This window comes from Chelonia mydas, chromosome 7, assembly GCF_015237465.2.
Source record: "Chelonia mydas isolate rCheMyd1 chromosome 7, rCheMyd1.pri.v2, whole genome shotgun sequence".
Lineage (NCBI taxonomy): Eukaryota > Metazoa > Chordata > Testudines > Cheloniidae > Chelonia > Chelonia mydas.
In genome coordinates this window covers 88,783,374-88,791,225 of record NC_057853.1, presented here as the reverse complement: position 1 = coordinate 88,791,225, position 7,852 = coordinate 88,783,374, and the positions used below count along the sequence as shown (strand labels likewise).

Here is a 7,852-nt window from a genome sequence, read left to right as displayed (position 1 = left end):
AAGGGCCACGCAGTCCCTGGAGAGTTGAATTGTAAAGTGGAGGGCCCATGAGGGTAGAGCTCTGGAGAGAGCATGCATAAGTGAGTGGAGAGCTTGTGAGGAGGGTTCAACACCAGCCGTGGGGCCGATGGCAGCTGAGCCATGGGGCCAAACATCCTAAGGAGGGTGCCAGAGAGGGAGGCTGTGCCCCAGAGCTTGCCTGTGATGCCAGAACTAGACAGTGTCTGGATGTTGCTCAGACCCAGTTGGCTTGAAAGCATGTGGGATCCAAATGTTGGGTCTAATAAAGCAGACTGGTGATCTTCCACGAGGGGAACTCATCCAGGGCTGTAAGACTGTGTCCAATATAGAGTGCAAATATTCACAGCATCTGTTTAGAAAATGTGTTGATGTTGCTGTTATACAAGAGCAGAGATACAGAAGCAAACCCCCCGACAATTCACAATAGCTCAAGGTTTAGCAGATACTTTACCATAAACAAAGTGCTCTCTTTGATTAAGCAGCTGGAGATAGGAGTCAAAATACAAAGTGCATACAAAATCACAATTTTTTCTCACCTGCACAGGACAAGGTGAGATAGGATTGGTACACCGTCCCCCTGAATGGGTGACAGCTTATGACCGCTTCAGCATAACAGAAACAATGATGCGTCTCATGCAGATTTAAAAGAGACCCTGCACTCATTTTGAGCGTTAAAGAAACACAGAAAACTGATTGGGGGAGGATTAAGTCATTCTCCTGTTCTTTCCTCAAAGTGTCTAATTTTTGTTTGAGAGAACGCAATCAAGTTTGCAGAGAAAATGTAGCTAGTTGTTTAAAGTTTGCTCCCTCCAACTGCATCTCCGATAAGGGTCCAATCCATCTGTCACAACAGGTGAGTAATCATGATCACTTAAACAATGATAATAAACAGCTACTCCCACTTTTGAAATAACTGAACTACTTGAAGAAAAGTTTTTTCCTAATTTTAAAAATTTTAAAAATTGGGAGAAAAATTGCTGCCTTTGACTCCACACTGATGTATACCTCCTTACGCTGTAAAGATTTTCTCTTCGGGGAGAAAAAACAAGGGTGGGGGTGGGGGGTAGGAGCTCCAGCCTTGCCGGTTTGGGACAGATGCCTGAATACTTTATTAGTTCAACAAATTCCCTCAATTTCAATACATTCCTGTACAGCTACTGTCCTTCCTCGGCACTGACTATTTGCACACCCGATTCCTCCAACCTGCTCTGCTGGGTGCTCCAGTAGCCACAGCACCTTCCAGCAGTCATGACCTTCCCCACAACTGAAATGTTCTTGATGCCACCAAAGATGAGTCCCCCATCAAAACCACGTTCTACATCTCAAACACACTTGAAACCCTTGCCACTTACCTATACGCTCAGCTTCCTCACTGAAGTTGTTGTTCTGCTTCCACTGTTTCCATTCTTGTTGACATCTTCTCCCTGTTGTTGCAATTCCTAGCATGTTGGTATGAGGAAGCAGATGACTTCAGCAGGAAAGTCAGATCAAATAGGCTGTGGCAATCAGGTCCAACCACCCCAAGGGAAGAACGGGGGGGGCTCTAAGCCCCAAAGACTAAGCAATTGAATCAACTGGTTGTATATGGTGTTAGAGTGCATAAGAATATGCTGAGTAAGGCCTTTCATGAAAGCTTGTAATGATCTGAACTTGGTGGTCTTTATGACATATATTTACAGAACTGGTTATGAATTTATGTATACAGAGAACTGGATTCATGTCCACCTTCCCAACCAGACGAGACTTAGCTCCAAGCACTAAGCATTATACAATCCAGGAAAAAACAAATGATGGGCCATTAAATTTAAAGGGAAAACACAGACATCCTGGCTAGAATTTCCTCACTCTTTGTAACCATGATCCAGGAGAGAAAAGACAAGAGCCCTTTCTTTAAAAGGAGACTTGAAACTTAAGTCTTCATCCAGAACCAGAGGGACAGTTTCGAAGCCAGGAGGCTGTCTGTGAACAGTGGATCCCCCCTAGGGCTAGGGGACACACGGAGAAACTGTTCAAAGTTGATAGGAGACTTGCATTAGACTCAGCCTCAGCACCCCTCCCACTCTCCAAACCCCTCAGCCCCAGCCCAGAGCCCCCTCCTAACACCCCAAACCTCTCATCCCCAGCCCCACCCAGAGCCTGCACCCCTAGCCAGAGCCCTTACCCCCTCCCACCCCAACCCCCTGCCCCATTTCTTTAACAAGCACCTGGGGAAATTTAACTGTTTAAATGTCACACATTCTCATTAAACACACAGTTTTAATGAGAATGATTATGACAAGACTAGAGAGAGATTTTCAATTTCAGATTTGGATAAACATTTGTTAATTCAACTTCTTTTCCTAGTCCACTGTCTACGTTAGGTTTGCTGCTAAAAAAAACATACCACAGGTCAGACTTGATGTTTTCAAACAAAAATATATATCAAATGAAATTCATGAGACAATATGAAAAGTAAATGTTTCAAAATTATATCCAAAACAAAGTTTGGCATCTTCCTCATTTCTAATATGACATAAGGACAGAGTTTTACAGATACACAGGGAGTGTGTCTAGTAACTTTAAAAGTAAACTTATTTTGGTGTAACTGGACCTCAGAAGTTATTCTTGATGATTTTCTGGGGATTGTCTGAGACCTTTTCCAGCCACTGAGAAATCAAAGTATTTGTATTTCTAAAGATAATAGATTCCCATAAACTACAAAGTCAAGAGAGATGTAAAGAACTTCACAACACAGCACTACCACTGACCATCCCCTTCAAATTTAAAAAAAAAAAAAAAGGATTTGCTTCTGACTCTACAATAAGTTTTGTCAGTAGGAAAAAAATGATTATGGGTAAGATAGCTGACACAGAGATGATCCAGATGATCTCAGAGATCCTGTGCAGAGTTCTCTGCTGTACATGACATCCACAGGACATAGCAGGCATACAGAAGAGGTAGTTACGACTCCCTGTTTCTGGTACAGTTCTACACCAGGGCTGGTATGGAGGAGCAATATTGAGGATGCTCTATTCTACACCATTTGGATTTGAACATTAAGGGGCCATTTGGAAATAGACAGAGTGCACTTTGTCCACAGCCCTGCACACCCGAAGCTGTAGGGAAGTGACGTAGGAGCCACCTAGGATAGCGCTATGCAAGCTAGGCAGTCCTCTGTGCTAGGAGTTTTCCCAGCTGAGGCAACCTGGCAGCTCATCAGTCTCTTTCAGTGAAAAATGGCGTTTGAGCAGGGCAGAATCTTGGCCCTGCCTCTACATTAAAGTTTTAAACAAAACATATCAAGAAAACCGCTGCCAAATCAAATAAGACTTCTGTAAAAGAACTGAAACAATATTAAGCATATATGCTATTGCTAATGCCATGTTCAAAAAGGAAACACAGAACGCAATAATACATGGTCCAGTCAAAATGGTACTTAAGAATGGACATACTGGGTCAGACCAATGGTTTATCTAGCCAAATATCCTGACTTCCAACAGTGGCCGGTGCCAGCTGCTTCAGAGGGAGAGAACGGAAGAGGGTAATTTATCAAGTGATCCATCCCCGGTCATGCAGCCCAATTTCTAGCAGTCAGAGGTTTAGAGATAGCCAGACCACGGGGTTGCATCCCTGATTATTTTGGCTGTACATATCTTCCATGATCTTATCTAATTCTTGTGACTTCCTAGTCACACTTTGGGTCTTCACAACATCCCATAGCAATGAGTTCCACAGGTTGACTGTGCATTGCATGAAGAAGTATGCCTATTAATTTCACTGGGTGACCGGTAGTTTGTGTGTTATGTAAACAGGTAAATAATACTTCCTGATTCACTTTCTCCACACCATTCATGATTTTATAGACCTCTATTATATCCCCTGCTCCCCTCTCAGTCATCTTTTTTCCACAGTGAACAGTCCCAGGCTTTTTCTCTCTCCCCTCATATGGAAGCTGTTCCATACTCCTAATCATTTTTGTTGCCCTTCTCTTTACTTTTTCCAATTCTAATATATTCAAGGTGTAGGCATACAATGGATTTATTTGGTGGCATGATGATATTTTCTGTCTTATCTATCCCCTTCCTAATGGTTTCTAACATGGTTAGTTTTTTTGACTGCTGTTGCACGTTGAGCAGATGTACTCCAAGAGATCCCATCATTGTGTACGTATAGTTGGGATTATGTTTTCTAATGTGCACTACTTTGGATCTATCAACACTGATTTTCATCTGCCATTTTGTTTCCGAGTCACCCAGTTTTGTGAGATCCCTTTGTAACTCTTCACAGTCAGCTTTTGACTTAACTATCCTGAGTAATTTTACCTCTGCAAATTTTTGCCTCCTCATTGTTTACCCTTTTCCAGAACATTTTTGAATATGTTCGACAGCACTGGTCCCAGTACAGACCCTGCAATTTACCTCTCTCCATTATGAAAACTAAACATTTATTCCTACCCTTTGTTTTCTATCTTTCAACCAGTTACTGACCCAGGAGAGGACCTTCCCTCTTATCCATGACTCCTTACTTTGCTTAAGAGCCTTCAGTGAGGGACCTTTTCAAAGGCTTTCTGAAAGTCCAAGTACACTGTATTCACTGTATCACCCTTGTCCATGTTTGTTGACCCCCTCAAAAAATTATAATAGATTGGTGAGGCATGATTTCACTTTATAAAAGCCATATTGACTCTTCCCCAATATATTGCGGGCACTTGTGTGTCTGGCAATTCTGTTCTTTACTATAGTTTCAACCAACTTGCATCATATTGAAATTAGGCTTACTAGCCTGTAATTGTTAGAATTGCCTCTGGAGCCTGTTTTAAAAATTGGCATCACATCCAATCCAATTGGCTACCATCCAATCATCTGGTGCAGAGGTTGCTTTAAGTAATACGTTATGTACCAGAGTTGTTAGTTCTGCAATTTTACAATTGATTGCCTTCAGAAGCCTTAGGTGAATACCAACTGGTCATAGTGACTTATTACTGTTTATCAATTGGTTCCAAAATCTCCTCTAATGACAACTCAGTCTCGGACAGTTGTTCAGTTTACTCACCTAAAAAGAATGGCTCAAGAGTGGGAATCTCCCTCACATCCTCTGCAGTGAAGAACAATGCAAGGATTCATTTAGCTTCTCCCTCATGGCCTCCTCTTGCTTGAGTGCTCATTTAGCACCCTGATTCTCCAGTGATTGTTTGGCAGTCTTCCTGTTCCTGATGTACTTTAAAAAAAATAAAAAAAAGCTGTTAGGTTTTTTTATCCTTAGCTAGTTGTTCTTCAGAATCTTGTTTGGCCTGCCTAATTATACTTGACTTGCCACAGTTTTTACGCTCCTATTTTCCTCATTTGGATTTGAGTTCCAGAAAGTCTTTTTGTCTTTAACTACCTTTTTTACTCTGTGGTTTAGCCATCACTACACACAAGTCTGTGCAGAGGTCTGCATCCTTTGCACCCAGTAAGCAATTCACAAAGTGGGCCTCCTGGTCATCCCAAACCCAGCTAACTATATTCTAATAATCAAATTCCCCATTACTATTATCAGTCTCTCCCTAATAACTGAGGTCCCCTCCCCCAGAGTGGTATCCTCAGGCAAAAGAATACCATGACATCATATGGCAGGAGGATCCCAATTACAGGACCGTTTCCCTCTGTTCCAGCTTGATATTCTCCTTCCCAGAGACTTTCAACCTGTTCAACAGCACAGAGGCTGTCAGATTTGGGGTGAGACTGCTCTATTGTGTCAGGCTAGTACTGCTCAACTGTGTCCCTGAAAGTCTTGTCTATGTACGTCTCTCTTGGCTCCTCCAGTTCAGCCACTCTGGTCTCAAAAGCCCATACTCTATCTCTGATGCCCCTGAGTGGCTTGCACCGAATGTACACGCTTGCCACCTGCCCACAAGGCAGCTAATCATATATGCTGCGTTCAGTGGGCAACCCCTACTCTGCTGCTGGACTTCCACCTGCGGGATTTTTACTCTTGTGGGGGTGGGGTAGGGTTGTTGGTTCTTTGTGTGTCACTTTTTTTTCCTTGGGGGAGGGGTGTTATTGACTTAAGTTTAGAGACTGTATATTAGGTGTATCTTGCTCTCACGCTCCCTCCCAATTCCCCCACAAAAGTCCATTGTGGTGCTCCTGTTTGCTAGCTCTTCTATTTGCTGAGGGGCTGGCTTTTTAAACTCCTGTTCTCCCTGAGTTAGCCCCACCTCCTCATTAAGGGAGCCTAAAGAAATTAAAGATACAAAAAATCACAGGCTAGAGCCTCATTAGGAAGATCTCAGCCTTGCCTAGCAGGCTGCTAAGCTCAGCACATAGCCCACCAACAGACCACACTATGAAATTCAAGCAAGCAAGAACATAAAAATTAACAAAAACAAACTTACCCCAAGGGTCACAATAGTCACTCTTCTTATACCTGGAGAGCTCCCTTGTAAAACTCCTCTGTTTGCTAGCTTCTCTGGTCACTTAGGAGCTGGCTTTTTAAACCCCTCTCCTCCCTGGATTGACTAACACACTGCTTCTCAACCCAAGGATCACAAGCAGGTTTCAAGGGTGGAGTGAAGTGACAAAATCACTCTCCCCTTCTTTATGGGCAGATTGGAGGTAGGGATCCTGAAACATTTTTCTGTTCATAACATGAAGTCCAGGTATTGAAAAAGGTTGTGAAGCACTGAACTGCCACTTTCATCAGTAAAGGTCTTCTCCCGTTACTAAAAATTCACAGCAACATAAAGTCAAATTATTTAAGAACAGAGACCCCCAGATTTCTCTTCCCAGTGAATTTTTCTTGTAGTAACTCTAGAAAAATTTCAGTTCCCTACTTCACTAATCCCTTACATTTACATTAAGAGTAACTGAATGGAGATAAACAAGTTTTTACTACAAATTCAACCCAAAGAACTACGTATTATATTTACAGAGTTAATTCTAAAACATACAGTATTGCAAGCTAGTTAGCTCATTGCTCTAAGTTACTCTTGATCAAATACATTTTGTACACTATAGCTTATATGGCATGCTATATAGTATGAAATGATTAAACAAAGGAAGTTTACAAAAAGGGAGTTCTTATTTTGGCACAGTATTTATGAAATAAGAACTTTGCAGAAGACCCAATCAGAAATAATCTGGAGGTATATACTTATGGCATCGCTACAAGACAGCTGCATTGGTGCGGAACTCCAACACAGACAGCTAATATTGACTTTTTTCAAAAAGTGCGCTAAGTATGTCAAATGCAGAAAACATACAGAGAGGAAAAACAGCAGCAAAGGTTATTCTCAAAGCTTCACGCAATTCTTGAAAAATCTCAAACCCATAAAGCAAAAAAAATAAAATAAAATAAACAGCGCTTAATGCCGAGTGCAAGGGCCACCAGATACTTGGGAATTTTTCTGCTATTTCACAATCGCAAAGGTAGAATGGGCTAGTGGACTAAGAAACAGCCTAGACTCCAGAATTCCTGAGTTCTCAGATAAGACTAAAGAATATTCTGCTTTGGGCAAGTCACTAAGGGGAGGGGGGGAATAAAACCTGGATTTGTAATGGAAATGGCCCACCTTGATTATCATACACATTGTAAGGAGAGTGATCACTTTAGATAAGCTATTACCCAGCAGGAGAGTGGGGTGGGGGGAGAGAAAACCTTTTGTAGTGGTAAACACCCATTTTTTCATGCTTTGTGTGTATAAAAAGATCTTTTGTACTTTCCACAGTATGCATCCGATGAAGTGAGCTGTAGCTCACAAAGCTTATGCTCAAATAAATTGGTTAGTCTCTAAGGTGCCGCAAGTACTCCTTTTCTTTTCACTAAGCTTGTGTCTTAATTTCCCCATCTTTAAAATTTACTTTACAGGAAT

General features: G+C 41.9%; 1 long non-coding RNA gene across 1 annotated transcript; it reads right to left on the bottom strand.

Annotated features, from left to right (window-relative positions):
* Window positions 1-200: 200 nt before the first annotated feature.
* On the bottom strand, window positions 201-7,560 carry LOC119566845. The gene is made up of 4 exons (XR_006292149.1): window positions 6,377-7,560; window positions 5,053-5,217; window positions 1,374-1,460; window positions 201-370 (listed from the first exon to the last, which is right to left on the bottom strand). It is a non-coding gene; the product is annotated as an uncharacterized LOC119566845 (long non-coding RNA).
* Window positions 7,561-7,852: the final 292 nt, after the last annotated feature.